This window comes from Antechinus flavipes, chromosome 1, assembly GCF_016432865.1.
Source record: "Antechinus flavipes isolate AdamAnt ecotype Samford, QLD, Australia chromosome 1, AdamAnt_v2, whole genome shotgun sequence".
In the NCBI taxonomy this organism is placed as follows: Eukaryota; Metazoa; Chordata; class Mammalia; order Dasyuromorphia; family Dasyuridae; genus Antechinus; species Antechinus flavipes.
The window spans coordinates 718,926,719-718,943,751 of record NC_067398.1 but is presented as its reverse complement, the minus strand read 5'-3'; the positions used below and the strand labels follow the sequence as shown (position 1 = coordinate 718,943,751).

At 49.3% G+C, this 17,033-nt stretch overlaps 1 protein-coding gene across 5 annotated transcripts in view; it reads left to right on the top strand.

The window, feature by feature from the left end:
• Positions 1-3,888: 3,888 nt before the first annotated feature.
• The window catches only part of ARVCF (ARVCF delta catenin family member), a 283,940-nt gene continuing 270,795 nt past the window's right edge, over positions 3,889-17,033 (top strand). For 3 of the 5 annotated variants that reach the window (XM_051973221.1, XM_051973222.1, XM_051973220.1), the window contains exon 1: positions 3,889-4,537. The gene's annotated coding sequence lies outside the window, so the exon portion shown is untranslated. The remainder of the gene's footprint in view (positions 4,538-17,033) is intronic. The other 2 variants (XM_051973225.1, XM_051973223.1) reach the window with 2 other exon arrangements.

Sequence of the window (17,033 nt, the reverse complement as noted above, 5' to 3'; positions counted from 1 at the left end):
AAGCAATCTCATTCTTCTCCCTTGTGGAAATGGCACCACCCAAGGTAGGATTTATAATGTGGTAATGTAGAGGGCTGTATAAGTCCCAGAGGAAGTCAAAGGTCCACTGCAAAGTAAAGAGGAGCTATTTTGTTTATGGGCTCAAGGGTGAGTCCTAGAGATTACCTGTTTGATTAAATATAAAAAATTCTCTATTTAAGATCATATTAGTCTGAGTGTTTCTATTTGAATTGAGATCTCTTCCTTTTCAAGGAGCTCTAGACACAAGCCAAATTCTGCCATTCCCCAAGGAAACCCTGGCTTGGGGTATAGTGGGGTTTTAATGCAGGTCTGCTACTCTTTGATTGTACTGTTCTCTTTTCATGGGAATATAGTACACATTAGTGAGATGGCAAAGCGCTTCACAAATAGAAGTGCATAAATGAGAACTATAAACCAAAAAAAAAAAAAAGGTACTTCACTTCTGTCCCCGGCACCCTCTTTCAAAACTCACCACCGATCTTCTCCCGTTAACTCATCATACAGAAGAGTGGCGTTTGCGAAATGTCTTGGTATGTTCTGTTCGATCCTCTTCTGTCTGTAGTGCGAGATCCTAGGAGAGAGCGTCAAGATAGTTTGATAGAATCGTTTCTCTTGTCAGATTGCGCGTACAGCAGATGTTTACAAAGTGTTATTCTGAAATTCTTAGCTAAAGGAAGGATGATTTCGACTTTTCATGCAGATCCATGGGATTTGGAGTTGTTACTTTGCTAGATTATTTCTTTTTCATTTGGGCCAAGGTATCTTGGACCACTGGGGAAAGAGTCCTATATGTAATTAGGGGGACTTACCCGACTTGTAGGGCCATCAATTCACTCCAATCATCAGTTTGAAAGGCAACTCTGCAGTTTAGTGCCATGTAACCTTGGAAAGGTTGTTACCTTTCTCTAACGCTTGGTTCCTTATCTATAAAATGAAAAGGTTCCTCTGTTAAGGTCTTTTTCTCAATCTGATCCCTCTTTAAAGTGGTCATCTCTCTCAATCTCTGATCCCTAAAATGCCCTCTGATTCTCAATCTCTGATCCCTCTCTAAGGACTCCTCTCTCGATCTCTGATCCTTCTCTAAGGTCTCTCTCAATCTCTGATCCCTCTCTAAGGACTCCTCTCTCGATCTCTGATTCCTCTCTAAGGACTCCTCAATCTCTGATGCCTAAAATGTCCTCTGATTCTCAACCTCTGATCCTTCTCTAAGGTCTCTCTCAATCTCTGCTCCTTCTCTAAGGTCTCTCTCAATCTCTGATCCTTCTCTAAGGACTCCTCTCTCAATCTCTGATCCCTCTCTAAGGACTCCCCTCTCAATCTCTGATCCCTTTTTAAGGTCTCTCTCAATCTCTGATCCCTCTAGTCTCCTGATTCTCAATCCTCTATAATGGTGTCTGGCTCTCAATCTCTGATTCCTCTCTAGGTCTCCTCCAGTTCTCAATCTTTGATCCCTAAGGTGTCCTCTGATTCTCAATCTCTGATCACTCTCTAAGATGATCTCTGATTCTCAATATGACTCCTAGGTCTCTTCCGATTCATTTCTGATCCCTAAGGTCTCCTCTGATTCTCAATTTCTGATCCTTCTCTAAATTCTTCTCTTTTTCTCACTCTCTGATCCCTCTCTAGGTCTCCTCTGATTCTCAAATCTGATTCCTCTCTAAGGTCTCCTTTAATTCTCAATTTCTGATCCCTAATATGTCCTTTGATTCTCAATTTTTGATCCCTCTCTAAGGTCTCCTCTTTCAATATGATTCCTCTCTAAGATCTCTTCTGATTCTCAATTTCTGATGCCTAAAATGTCCCTCTCTAAGATCTCCTCTGATCTCAATCTCTGATCCCTCTCTAAGGTCTCTTTTTCTCAATCTCTGATCCCTCTTTAAGTCTCCTCTGATTCTCAATCTCTGATTTCTCTCTAAGGTCTCTGATTCTCAATTTCTGATCCTTAACATGTCCTCTGACTCTCAATATGATTTCTCTCTAAGATCTCCTCTGATTCTCAATTTCTGTTCCCTAAAATGTCCTCTTGATTTTCAGGCTTTTGATCCCTCTCAAGGTCTCTTCTGACTCTCAATCTCTGATTCCTCTTTAAGTCTCTTCTGATTTTTAATCTCTGATCCCTATCTAAGGTCTCCTTTAATTCTCAATTTCTGATCCCTCTCTTTAAGGTCTCCTCTGACTCTCAATCTTTGATTGCTAAGGTCTTTTTCTCGATCTCTGATCCTTTTCTAGGTCTCCTCTGATGCCCAAATCTCTGATCCCTATCTAAGGTCTCTTTTAATTCTCAATTTCTGATGCCTAACATGTCCTCTGATTCTCAATCTTTGATCCCTCTCTAGGTCTCCTCTGATTCAATCTCTGATCCTTCTCTATGGTCTCTTAATTCTCAATTTCTGATGCCTAACATTTCCTCTGATTCTCAATCTTTGATCCCTCTTTAAGGTCTCCTCTGAGTCAATCTCTGATCCCTCTCTAAGGTCTCCTTTAATTCTCAATTTCTGATCCCTAATGTCCTCTGACTCCCAATCTCTGATCCTCTTTAAGGTCTCCTCTGATGCTCATTCTCTGATCCCACGAAGTTATTAAATATCTACAGATAGGCTGTTAGACGTTGTGTTAGGGCTAGACATAATAAAAAGTCAAGAGATATTTTAAAAAAAGAAAACTATGTCTGCCCTTGGGAGCTTCTATTCTCTGAGGAGAAACGAAACTGAAGGCCTCCCCCACTAAATTATCTCTTAGGGACCAGGGCTCTAGAAGTCATGGATCCCAGCTTCCCATTGCAGCAAGGTGAACTAGCTTTACCCAAGTCGCCGACCCGAGCTGGTTGGGCCAGTCAAGTCTCCGGCTATCACCATGCTGAATTCAGGTTTTAGGTCAGGCCCGAGTCCTTCCCCGCCCCGGCCGCCTCCCCTCTCTCTTCCTTCCCCAAGGCCAGTGCATGGCCAGATCTCCCTGCGCCCAGCCTAGTAGGGGGCTCTGAAGTCTAGGAGTGGCTTTTGCCCACGGCACCTTGAAAAGGCTGGGGGGCGTCGGGCCGGGCCCTTCAGACACCGCTGCAGGCCGCCGGCCCACCCAGCCCTAACCGACTTTGGCGTTCTCCACCAAGATTCGTTGACCGGTTGTAACGAATCCACCAACTGCGGGCTTCGAAGCGGACCCGAAACGCCAGCTTGCCTGACCGCTGTCATGGCAACTGGCCCAAATCCGCCGGCGAGAAAGAAGGGAGCTAAGAGCAGAGGGGGAACTTCTTTGTATGGCCGGACCCGTGGGCTCCCTCCCCAGCCTGGCACCGGGGCCGGCCTCCTCAGCCCGGCCTCCGTGCCAACAGGCTTCCCCCGCCCGCACGGGGGCGGACCCCCATCCCCTTCGGTCCAAGGAGAGCCCCGGTGTGGGCGGGAGGGCCAGGGAGCAGAGCCACCTGCTCGCAGCCGGCTCTCGGGCCGTGACCGTGGGTGGCGCCGCGCCAAGGACAGGCACACGGAGCTCCCCTCCAACGGCCCTCGTCCACCGCCTCCGCCGCCTCGTTTGGAACTGGCCGTTCGACCCGCAGCTCGCTCTCCTAGCCCCCGAATACCTGACGGGAGGTCGAGGCGCGGGAGATAGACGTTGCCGTCGCCCAATGGCGAGCCAGATTCGCTGGAGGATGCGCCAATCGGGGCCGGTTGCTGGGCGTCTCCCTCCCCGCCCGGCCAATGGGAAAATTCGTGCTCCGCCGGGCTGGGGGCTCTGAGAAGGGCCTGGGGAGGCTGGACGGAGGAGGAGGAGGAGTAGAAGAAGGAGGAGGAAGAGGAGGAGGAGCGGGAGGAGCAGGAGGAGCGGGAGCAGGAGCAGGAGCCGCGGCAGCAGCAGCAGCAGCAGCGGCAGCGGCAGCGGCAGGAGGACTGCGTCGTTTTGTTGTCTGCGTCTGGCGTTCCTGCAGCTCGGGCAGCTCGGGGCTGGGGAGTCCCGGGTTCGGGACCCGGGGACCCGGGGACGCCACCGCCCGCGGCCAGGACCCGATCTCGCGGTCCCGATGGAAAGTTTGATGAATGGGGCGAGCTAAGCCGGCCCGTGCCGCGGCCCCCCATCCCTGGCCCCGGGAGCCGGCGCCGGCTCGGACACCCCCCGAAAGCCGGGGGGACCCTCCTCGGGATCCCGGCCGCAGCCGCGGGGCCCTGGCCGCGGCGTCCAACTTTTAGACGGGAAGGACTGCTTGGGTGCCGGGCCCGGATCCGCTCCGAAGACAAGCGCACTTGATTCTTTGCCTTTTTTCCCCCCCCATTATCCGGGAGAGGGCAAAGGTGGAGGGCGGGCCGGGGCAGCCGGCGGGGGGCAGGCGTCGCGGCTCGGGCGCTGAAGAACGGCACTGCTGGCGCCCAGGGGCGTGCGGAGGAGGCGGTAAACACGCCCGCACCCCGCACTCGCGGCTCGGACACAAGCGTACTCCCGCGCACCCAGCGCCGGGGCCATCCTTCGGCGAGACCGGTTTAATAATAAAGCCCGGAGGGACGGAGCGCGCCGGGGCTGCGCGGAGCAGGTAATCGCGGCGCCCGCAGGCGAGCTGGGAAGCCCCCGTCCTGCTCCCCGCCCTGCCCATCCTTCCCGGAGGATGCCAGCCGGCCGGCTAGCTGAGGCTTTGGGGGGGGTGCCCTTTGTGGAAGGAGGGCGGCGAGAGGGAGACTGCGCTTGGAGAGGGGGCCGGAGGCGAGGGGCACCGCGGCAGCCGCGAGTGCGGGGACACCGGGAACCGGGAGGGGCCGGCGGAGGGGCCGGGGCGGGAGGGATGCTGGCGGAAGAGTTGCGGGAGGTGGGGGCGGGGGGATTCTCTTGCTTCGTGTTCCTGCTAGGCGGGGCGGGGAAAGCGCCTGGGGAGCCGGGGAGCATCAGGCTTTCGCTGGGGAGCTCGGGGCCGGAGGTGGTGGTGGGGGGGATGCTGGCCGCCCTGGCCGAGGGGAAGAGGGCGTCTCATCAGCCGCAGCGCCAGGGCTGCCCGTGAACCGGGTTTTCCTTTGTCTTGCCAGGGTGACGGCGGGGGGCTTCCAGATGCCCGGTCCCCGAGGGACCGGGCGCGAAGCTTGGGCGGGGGGGGGGGGGGGAGGGCAGTTGCTAGCTCGGAGCTCCTCAAGGATCCTCCTCCTCTCCTTGTCTGGGTGGGAAAATCTCCCGACCTCAAGCGGCCGACATTGTGTGATAATCCCGGCGCTGACCGGCGGGAGGGAGGTGGGGGAGAGGCGAGGAAGGAGGGAGCTCGCGCCGGGGATTCGCGGCGAGCCTTGGCCGCCCGCCTGCCGAGGTGGGAGCAGAGTTGGCGGCTTCCCCGCCGAGCGAGAGCTGCCCTCGGCTAGAGGCAGCGGGCTGCTTCCGCAGCGCAACCGTGGGCAGCTCAAGCCCAAGTTTCCCCGCTCTGCCTTCCCTCTCCCTCTCCCCGGGGGGTGCAGAGCCTATGGGGCGCTCCCGCCGGGCCCCTCCCCCCGCGGGCCCCCTCCCCCATTGTTTACTTGAAGTACACTTGACTGGCAGGTGTGCTCAGGTCCGTTCCTTCTGGACGGCGGGAGAGACAACGGCAGTTAGCGGCTCGCGGGCTGTTAATTGCATTTTCGCATCTCCCCGCACCCCCACCCCCTTCCCCAGGGCTTTCTCCTAGCCCAAATCCCAGAACTTTTAGAGCCTAATTCCGCGAGGAGAGCCTTTCTTTCCGCCCTGGGAGCCCCCACCTGCACGCGGACCCGCTCCCCCCCCCCAGTCTTTCCCCCCTTCTCTCTCCCTCTGCCCCCTCTCTCCTTCCACCGTCTCCCCCCTCCCCCCCGCGGCTCAAATGCTGCAGTCTGCCTTCGGTGTAGCGCCAGGCTGCAAACTTTGATGGAGGAGATGAAGTTCCAGGGAATGGAGAGAACATCCAAAGACTCGGGATCTCGGGTCCGGGGAAGTTATGAGGCTGCTGGGGGAGATGCCGGGGTGGGAGCTTGAGCTCGGTGGGCGGTGACTTCTGGGGGGGGGAGAACGGTGATGGCTTTTTTTCCTGCTAAACCCGGCCTTCCTCCTCCTGATGATGACTGCTTTCCAGAAAGCCCGGATTTTATGGAAATTAGTGGGAGAAAGGAGCTTGCCGGGAAAGTCGGAGGGCTGGCTAGCTGTGACCCACGAGGTAGCCAGGGAAATAATAGGGCCCGGAAGCGGCTTCGCAGATGCTAAATAGCTTTGCTGTGAGCCACTCTGGGTGAGGGAAGGGTGAGCATTAGGCGAAAAAAAGAAGTCAAAAATGAAAACAATATCATTGCATTAGCATTGCTGAGATCCAGGGGCCTGCCCTGCCCCCTTTTGGGGGGTGACCTTGTCCCTAGCCCCCTCAGGCTCTCAGGTGTCTCACCTGTAAAGTGGGAGATGGCATTGCATCATGGGAGCCCAGGCTCCTGGACCCCGGCCTGCTCTAATCTAAGAAACCCATTTCTGTTGTCTGGGCACCGAGGAATGTGTGTGTGGGTGAGGCTGGGGGCCGGAGGAATTCAGGGCCCGGCCTTTTCTGCCTCTGGGCCCCCACGTTGTCCCGAAGGCCCGGCCTCCATCTCCAGCCGCCCTTTTCCCAACTCACTTTCAGGGCAATGTGGGTTTCCCGGTGGGATTCTGTAGTCTGCCGGCGGCTGACAGCAAGCTGCTTTTTACTTCCTTTGTCTGGAGTTTTCTTCCCTTTGCTCAATAAACCTGAAGCATCGATACTTCTGAGAGTGGCCGTTCCAGAGGAGGACACTCCCTCCCCAAGCATCCACTGGCCCCAATGGCCAGTCCTCTCTGGTGCTCCCACTGTGGTCAGGCCTCTGGGCCTCCAACACAGGGAGGAAGGCCAGGGCCTCCTGACCTCAGGGTTCAAGTGAGATGCTGATGGAACCAAGATAGAGTATCATGTCTTGGATCCCACATCCGGAGTTGGAAGGGAGCTCAGAGGCCATGGAATCCCAGCCTTGCCATCCACAGAGGAGGAAACTGAGGCTCATAAAAGTTAAATGACTTATCCAAGGTCATACACTTAGTATGTTTTAGAAACTGGATCTGTCCCCAGGTCCAGTGACTCCAGAGCTAGGGCTCGTTGCCAGTTAGTATCATTCCAGAGCTCAATTAGGAGCACAAAGCATGAAGTCTGATTCAATAACAGTAATGGCGAGCATTTATATAGCACCTACTGTGTGCCAGGGATTGTGCTAAGTAAGCACTGGGAGGTGGGTGCTATTATTCTCCCCATTTTAGAGATGAGGAAGCTGAATCCAGATAGAGGTTGAATGACTTGGCTAACAGCACACAGCTAGTGAATATGGTGGATTTTTTTTTTTTTTTGTCGTTGTTATTGACAGGGCAATTGGGGCTAAGTGACTTGCCACACGGCTAGTAAGTATTAAATATCTAAGGTTGGATTTGAACTTGGTTCCTCCTGACTTAGAGGTTGGTACTTTATCCACGGCACCCAGCTGCCCCTCAAAGGCAGAATTTGAACGCGGTTTTTCCCACCTGTTGGCCCAACACTGTATCCATTGTCCCGCCAGGCTGCCTCCCAATTCAGTTCAGTTCGAATTCAGAGCTTCGTGTGCTGACGGGCACTAGGGAGAAAGAATGCTATACAGAGTATTTAAAAACAGAATAATACAAAGTGACCGTTCACAGGGAGGGGATTGGGAAAGGGCGACACAAAGGGCTGGAGTTAAATGAACTGTGACCTCTCATGGGGGATGAGTTCTAACAAATTGACTAAAGAAAGAAGGAGAGGAAGACTATTCTAGGCAGAGGGAGGATGGAGGCAGAGCAAGAGGGCTAAGTGAATGTTTTCAGAGACCAGGACGTGGTTTGCCTTGGCTGATGCACAGAGTACCTGGGGTGGAAATAAGGGAGAGGCTAATGGGAAGGGCCTGGAGGGCCTGGGAAATACTTGAATTTTTCTTCCTAGGTTATTGAGACCCTGTAAGAGACTCTGGGAGGAGTGTGACCCAAATAGAGTTTTGCTGAACAACAATTATTCTGCTAGTGTGTGTGTGTGTGTGTGTGTGTGTGTGTGTGTAAGATGGATTGGGTGCAGGTGGGGGAAGGTTTGTTATCAAGGGCCCGCGACGGTTCTGGTGACTGGTAGGGAGAGCCGTGCTACTGTGTGACAGTGACAGGGGAGGGGACGATGGCAGAAGTGAGAAGAGCTTGGAGGGCCCACTCACACCTGGCTGAGTCAGGAGCCCAGACTCCTCAGAGGGCTGTTGCAAAGATCAAAGCTATTAAGTGCTTTGCAAACTCTAAAGCTCCATAAATTCTAGCCATGAACCAATTTTATTTTATTATTTTTTATAGCTTTTTATTTCTAAAACATTTGCATGGGTAATTTTTCAGCATTGACCCTTGCAAAACCTTCTGTTCTAATTTTTCCCCTCCTTCTCCCACCCCTCCCCCAGATGGGGGGCAATCCCATACATGTTAAACATGTTAAAGTAGATGGTAAACACAATATCTGTAGACGTGTCCATACAGTTATTTTGCTGCACAAGAAAAATCAGATTTAGACATAAGGTAAAATTAACCTGAGAAGAAAATAAACAATGCAAGGGGACAAAAACAGAGGGAGTGGAAATGCCGTGTTGTGGCCGGGAACCAATTTTAACTAGCAATTATCCAATACAGTATTTTAATGATCATATTATCATTGTGATCAGTTATTCATCAGAATATAGACTACATAAATAATAAACCTGTTTCCTATGTAATCAACTAAATAATTGTTTCCATGGGCTAGAACATTGGACTCAGTACTAAGTAACTAAATCAGCCAACCCGATCCTCAGCTGCTTTGAGAGATAACTTCCAGAAATCAGGAAATGCCGCTTCCCTGGCTTCTTGGGTCCTGTTCCCTATAATTCTAGGGCCTTCCTTCTATCTGTTGATCCTGTCTGTATCTTGCCTGTTCAGAGCTGGTTGCCTGTAGCCTCCTCCATTAGACTGGAAGCTCCTTGAGGTCGGAGGATGTTTTTTGCTTTTCTTTTTATCCAGAAGTAAATACTCCTGACACATGTCATTTCCCAACCTCTTGGCCAAGATACTGGAGTGGTTTGCCATTTCCTTCCATTCATTTTGTAGATGAGGAAACTGAGGCAGAAGGTTGAAGTGACTTGCCTAGAGTCACACAGCTTGGCAGCCGTCTGAGGCCAGATTTGAAGTCAGATCTTCCCCAGGGCTCTGACCATTGCACCACCTAGGTGCCCTAACACATAGTAGGTGCCTAATAAATGCCGGTGGCCTGCTCTGCTTTGGTCAGACCACATCTGGAGTATTTGTCCAGTTCTGGGCATCATCGTTTAGAAAGTTTATTGATAAACTAGAATGGTAAGCTACTCCATGAGAACTGGTTAAAGGAGCAGGGAAGGTTTCTAGGGGAGAAGGGAAGGCTGGGGAGAGAAGAGAGCATGGTGAATGACTGCGCATCTGACGGCCACGGAGACGTGGGATCAGCCTTGTCTCTTCTCTCCCAGAGAAATCAAGATGGAAGTGAGGAATTTAGGTTGATGTCCGGGAAACCTCTTGTGGGCTGTCCAGATGTAGGTCAGGCACCCAGTGGGCCTACAGGTGGAGCCCTAATTACTTGTTGAGTCTGGGGTGGAGAGGGGGATGCTCGTTCTGTTGTGAGCTGCACCTGACAGCTGCTGACGGTGCTTCTGAACCCTAAAAGGCCGTGACGTTTCAGGGGGATGATAGAGACAAAGATGAAATTCGAATTCCTCTTCCTGGTGACAGAATGGCTTCCACCAAGGCCAGAAGGACTGGAGCAAGAGCCCAATGTAGGTCAGCCCCATCCATGCCCTGCTGGCTGATCTTGGGGAGTTGTTCGGGCCCAAAAGGCTCCTCTCTGGTGGCCAGCTGCCTTGGGCTGTCCTTAGCTAAGCCGGTTCTCAGACGGCTGACAGATGGGGCTACCCCGGAAGATTTGCCAGGGCCGGTGGCCCTCCCCTGAAAAACCCGGGATCACCTTTGGGTGACGGGGGAGGGCTGAGGAGATGTCTGTCAGCAAATGGTTTTGTGGGGAGGTGGGAGAAAGCCTGCTCTGTTTGCCTCTGGAGGGCAGAACTGGGAACATTCATTTATTGAGTACCTACGGCGTGCTAGACACCGTACACAGAATAAAAAAGACAAAAAAGGAAGAATACCTATTCCCAAGGAGCATTATGTGTTTATAAGCACATGGAGAATATATGTATATGTAATATATATTATATATATGAATATAAACTCATATACAGGCTAAATATTGGGGAGTTAGGGATGGCAGTTAGGGGAAACAATATGTACTCATTCCTATGTAAGGTGATGTTTCAGCTGCAACTTGAAGGAAGAAGAGGATTCTCAGGCAGGGGATGGAGGAAATGCAGGGTAGGCCGGGGGGAACGGCCTATGAGATTCCGAGCTGGGAACTGGACTGGCTTGGGGGAAGACCTCGGGGAAGGACAATTAGGTGGGATCTTAAGCTACAGGAAGGGAAAGATGTTCCATAAGGCTTAAAAGCCAGGAGAAAGCCGCGTTGTGAAGGGCTTCAAAAGCTCGACGGAATAGTTCCTGTTTTATTTCAGAGGCGATGGGGAACCCGTGGGATTGATTGAGTGACAAGGTCAGATCTGTGTTTAAGGAAAATAATGTTGGCAGCTGGGTGGAAATTACAGAGGGATATATTTAAGCTCGATGTCGGGAGAAACGATTTATGCTGCTCCCGAATGGATCGGGCTGTCGCAGGAAGGAATAATAATAGCAGCCAGGGTTTGTACGGCAGGTAGATGGCACGGTGGACAGACCTCTGGGTCTGGAGTCGGGAAGTTTATTGATGAGCTTCTGACTCTCCACGACTCCATTTGGGGTTTTCTTGGCAAAGATATTGGAATGATTTGCCATTTCCTTCATTTTACAGATGAGTGAGGCAGAGAGATTTAAGTGACTAGTTCAGGGTCACACAGCCAGTAGGTATCTGAGACTGGATTTGATCTCAGGAAGATGAGTATTCTTATTTCAAGCCTATTGCTCTATCCACTGCGCCACCAACTGAGTTAAAATCTGGCCTTTTCCTAGTTGCATGATCTTGGGTTAGGCACTTAACCTGTGCCTTCATCCACTGGAGCAGGAAATGGAAATGGAAAACCCCAAAGGAGGTCATGGAGAGTCATAGACAACCGACCAATAATAGGATTTTATAGAGAATTTTAAGGTTTGCAAAGTACTTGTAAATGAAACATTCTCTCATTTGAGCTTTGGAACAACCCTAGGAAGGAGTTGTCTTTATTGTTCCTATTTGCAGATGAGAAAATGTGGACTGTGCTACGGGAGATGAGCAGAACCTTTATACACGGCGGCAACAAAACTGTACGATGGTCAGTTCTGAGGGCCGTGGCTCTTCCATGATGAGATGATTCAGACCGGTTCCAATTGTTCAGTGATGGTGAGAGCCACCACACCCATGGGAACTGAGTGTGGACCAGAGTATTCTCACTCTCTCTATTGATATTTGCTTGCATTTTGTTTTCTTTCTCAGGTTTTTTTTTTTCCTTCTTGATCCGATTTTTCTTGTGCAGCAAAAAAATATGTATATATATGTGTGTGTGTGTATTGGAGTTAACATATATTTTAATATATTTAACATGTATTGGACTATCTACTAGCTGGGGGAGGGGATGGGGAGAAGAAGGGGATAATTTGGAACAGAAGGTTTTACAAGGGTCAATGTTGAAAAATTACCCATGCGTATGTTCTGTAAATGAAAAGCTTTAATAAAATAAAAATTTTTTAAAAATAAAATGAATTGCAAAAAAAAAGAAAGAAAAAAGAATTCAATGTGGACTGAAAGAGATTAAGTGATGAAGTGGATTTGAATTCAGATCTTCTTGACTATCAGTGCAATGCTCTAGCCAGGGGAGTTTCACTCTCACTGAAGTTTCTTCTCCTTCCTTCCTTCCTTCCTTCCTTCCTCTCTTCCTCCGTCCCTTCCTTCCTTCCTTCCTTCCTTCCTTCTTTCTTTCCTTCCTTCTTTCCTTCCTTCCTTCCTCCATCCCTTCCTTCCTTCCTTCCTTCCTTCCTTTCTTCCTTCCTTCCTTCCTTCCTTCCTTCCTTCCTTCCTTCATCCCTTTCTTCCTTCCTTCCTTTCTTTTCTTCCTTCCTTCCACATTCAGTTCTCACCATCCTCTCTCTAGGTGCAAATGGCTCTCTTTTTCACAAGATCTTTGGAATTGGACTGATCTCATTGTTGAAAAGAGCCACATCCATCAGAATTGATCATTGCATAATCTTGTTGCTGTGTACACTGTTCTCTTGGTTCTACTTTTATTTCCCTCAGCATCAGTTCATGTGAGTCTCTCCAGGCCTCTCTGTATTCATCCTGCTGATCATTTCTTACAGAACAATAATATTCCATAACATTTCATATACCACAATTTCCTCAGCCATTCTCCCATTGATGGGCATCCCCTCAGTCTCCAGCTTCTGGCCACTACAAACAGGGCTGCCACAAACATTTTGGCACATACAGGTCCCTTTCCTTTCTTTAGTATCTCTTTGGGGTATAAGCCCAGTAGTAGCATTGCTGGATCAAAGGGGATGCACAGTTGGATAACTTGTTGAGCAGAGTTCCACTGCGCCACCCAGCTGCCCCCACGCCTTTGTGATTATCAAGGAAAATTCCAGGATTTTTTCCCCTCTCACTATATTTTCTGAAAGAGAACAAAGACCAGGGGGCCCACTGCTACTGGGTCTTGGCAACATCTGCCGGCCCGGGTGTTTCACAGCCTGTGTCCCAAGCCAGGCTAAGAAAGCCGCACTTCTTTGTTGTTCATGTAAATACCGGGCAGATCTAAGCCCTGGCACCATATTTCATTTGGGGATGGTGAAGGGCACACAAAAGTGCTGAATAAATCTTGATCCTTGACATCGGACTTACCGAGGCCTCTACACGGAGTCAGCTTGTAGCAGGCAAGGGGGGCTCTTTTTGCCCTTCTACTCATCGAGCATCTCCCCCAGTTGCCATCTCATCCTATGGCCATCATTTCCCTGCCCCAAGCAGGCAGCTTTTGTCCCTCTGTGAAATCCTCATCTAGCCTCCAACACAACACGACCCTTCTCAGGACGGTTGTCCTTCACATCCACTCGTCCCTTCCCGTCTTTTCTGGCAGATTGTAGCTTTGAACATCACCTCTTGAAATCTTCAACTTCTCCCTCTCTATCGGTTCTTTATTTTCTTTTTCTTTTTTTTTTTACTGATTTCAAACAGACTTAAATCTCTTCCATCCTTTTTTAAAAATGATATTTCCCCCTAATTGCACGCAAAACAATTTTTAACAATCTTTAAAAAAAGAGTTCCAAATTCTCTCTTGTTTTCGCCCTTTCCCTTCCCTGAGACAGTAAGCAATCTGATATGGGTTATACATGAGCAGTCATGCACAACACATTTCCATATTAGTCATTTTGTGAAAGAAAATGCAGATTAAAAAACTCATGAGAAAAAGAAGGTGAAAAATGGTGCTTCCTCTTCCACCCGCGTTCAGATTCCATCAGTTCTTTCTCTGGAGACGGAGAGCCTTTCACCAGGAATTGTCTCTTGGATCATTGTATCGCTGCGTCTCCTCCATTCCCGCCATTTTATTAGGCCCTGCCATCCCCTCAAGCTATTGGCTATGGCTCTCTCTTCCCTTTTCCAGCTGTCTACATGGGCAGTGTACGTCTCTTGTCCTCACACCCACAGCCCAAACTTTTGCTTTTGGCTTCGTCATTGCAACGGATGCTCCTTCCAAAGTTACTGATGGCCTCCGAGTGACCAGAGAGAACACTCTTGGCCCAGCGCCCGTCCTTCTGGATCCTCTGCTGCCTTCGGCCTGGATGTCCCCCTGGAGCCTCTCTAGACTTTAATACCCTTTCTCTTTCCTGGCTCTTTTCCTACCTGACAGATCATTTCTTTTTACTTCTCTTTGCTGGCTCAACATATAGATCAAATTGCCTAACTGGGGGTGGGGGGTTCCCAAGCTCTAGTTTGGGATCCTTTTATCTCTTTCCAAGGGCTTCATTATCCCCCAGCTTTTCCACAATAGGTAGGAGTCAGGAAGAGTCACCCAATCTGGCCTTACTGACTGAGTGATCCTGGGCAAGTCACTATTTGCATCAGTTAACTCATCTGTAAAATGGGCTGAAGGTGCCTGGAATGCGTTCACTCCTCCCGTCCAGGAATCCCTCTTTTCTTGCCAGTCCCAACTCGGACTCCTCCTCCTGAGAACAATCTTCCCTGTTTTCTCCAAGCACACTAAGTGAATTCCCTCCCAAGTGAATTTATGTTTAATTACTTTCTGTCTATATTTCTCCTCCTGATAGTTATTCTATAAATTCTTATCTGTATCGTTATCTCATTCAAATGTAGGTTTCAACTAGGGATTAAAAAAAAAAAATCATTGTCCTTGTATACCCAGTAGGTGCTTTAAAAAAACTTTAAAAACTTGACCAGCATTTATTAAGTACCTACTGTGTGCTGAGCTTTGGGCTAGGACGCTAGGGATGCATAGGCCAACCAAAACAAGTTGCTATAGCCAAGAAACTTGTATCCTGCTGGGAGGACGCAACATGTTCACAGATAAGCAAAACCAGAGGAAATCTAGAGTCATTTTAAGGAGGAGAGAGCACCAAGGATTGTGGGTCTTAGAAACAGACTTAGAAGAGGTGACAAACTGAACCTTGAACTTGGGATTTCGAGGGACAGAATTGAGCAGAAAAAGCACTGAGGTCATGTGGGTCCCCCTGAGGTGAGGGGGCAGAAGAAATGCCACAGGGAGAAGAGGAGAATTGGTCAAGAATACTGTCTGCCCAGAAAGATAAATGGTTTGGAGCTAGGATATGAGTCCAGACAAAAAGGTGCTTAAAATGGCAAATAGAGAAGTTGGTGTTTGATCCTGGGTAGTAGGGAGCCACTGCAGCTTCTTGAGCAGAGGAATAACATCTCTGTGTTAGGGAATCACTTTGGTAGCTGTGTGAAGGATTAGAGATGGAGAGCTACCAAAACAATGAAAAGAGTTGCTTTTTTTTTTTTTTTTAAGAGACTTATGAATGTATCCAGTTACATTTCAAGGGAGTCCTTGATTGTGAGAGCGTGCTGTCGTTATTGATACACATCCCAAGTCTACCATGCCTAGGCTTCGAGTCAGGAAGACCTGAATTCAAATCCCACCCTAAGCACTTAACCACCATTGCAAAGCTGAGCAAACCATTTAATACCACCAGCAGCAGCTGACATTTCTCTGGAAACTGTGCAAAGTGCTTTATAAATATTATCTCATTTGATCCTACAATAATCCCGATGGTAGGTGCTATTACTGCTATCATCACCCCCATTTTATAGATGGGCAAACTGAGGCAAACAAAGGGAAAATACCTTGCTCAGCTATGAAGCTGAATTTGAACTCGGGTCTCCTAGCACTGTATCTATTATTACTACATGACTCTAAGAAATGAAGTTGAGAGAAGGAAATGGTAATTTTCAGTTAAATGTTAAGAGAAAATAGAGACACTTCTCTCCCCATCCCTCCCCCCTCTTAGTGCCTATACTTTCTGAAATCTATTGGCAGACCCCAGACTCCAAAGTCAGAGAGCCATCTCAGCTGTAATTTCACTCCTTTAATAATTCAGTTCATTGTATATTTATTGAGCATCATCTAAGGGAGTTTTCGGTTAGACCCTGGCGTGCCAGAGTTGGGACAGCTAAGGGACACTCCTTCCCATCTCCTAGTCTGACCTGAACTCAAGAATCCTTTCCACTGAGGATTCGGAAGGAACCTTATAGACTTTGCTTGGAGATCTCCATTGATGGGAACCAGTTCTCTCCCTTCCCTTATTCCCATCCACCGGGGTCATCTCAGAAAAAAAAACTGGAGAGGGTCGGGTGGAACAATGGGAGTAAGTCTTTGTTTGTTTGTTTTTGTTTTATTTTTATACTTAACCTAGACAGTTTAGCCTAGGGAATAGTGCTGCTGGGAGAGGGAGTGGATTGGCCATTACTCCTTCCTAGGTTGAAGGATAGTTGTGGCCTCTTTCCCCCAGGAGTCCCACCATCATGGGGCAAGGGTCAAACAAACCTCCCCTCCCTCCCCCCCAATGCTGCATCCCTGGACTGTGGGATCCTAGAAAAGAATCTCAGCAGCTTCCAAGGAATTCTGGCTGTGATGTAGCTAAGTCATGCTCCAGCCTCTGCTTGAAGACCTCAGAAGAGCCGGTGTGGGGGGGTTGGGAGGGAGCCCATTCCACCTTGCAACAGCTCTAATTGGATGGAAGTTTTCCTGTTAACATCTGGCCTCAATCTGTCCCTTTGCCCACGGCTTCTGCTTTTGCCTTTGGGGCCAAAACAAAGAAGTTTTCGGTCCTTTTCTTCACATTGTTCGGGTGTTGAGTTATATCTAAGTCTTTGTGACCTCCTGGGTCATAGCATGTCAGGCCCTTCTGTTCTCTGTTATCTCCTGCGACATTCTGCCCATCTTTTCCTCTGCCTTCCCCTTTCCCTTTTGCCTTAAATCTTTCTCAACATCAGGCTCTTTTCTAATGAGTCCTGTGTCAGCTTCAGTATTTGACTTTCCAGTGCCTAGCCTGAATTAATTTCTTGTAGTATCGACTGATGCTATCCAAGGGACTCTCAGCCGTCTTCCCCAGCACCACAATTCAAAAGTGTCGATTCGTCAGCTTTCCTTATAGTCCGGTTCAAACAGCGTACGTCACTACTGGAGAAACAGCCAAAAAAAAAAAAAAAGAGCTTTGACTCTGCAGATGTTTTCGGGCAAGATGATGTCTCTGCTTTTTAGTATGCTGTCCAGATTGGCCCTAGCTTTTCTTCCAAGGAGCAAATGTCTTTTAATTTCATGGTTTAAGTCCCTATCTGCAGTGATCTTTAGCCCAGGAATAGAAAATGTGACCCTGCTTCCATTTCTTCTTCCTCTATTTGCCAAGAAGGGATGGGTCCAGTTGTCAGGATTATGGTTTTTTAGCTATTTTTATTTTTTATAATTTTATTTTAG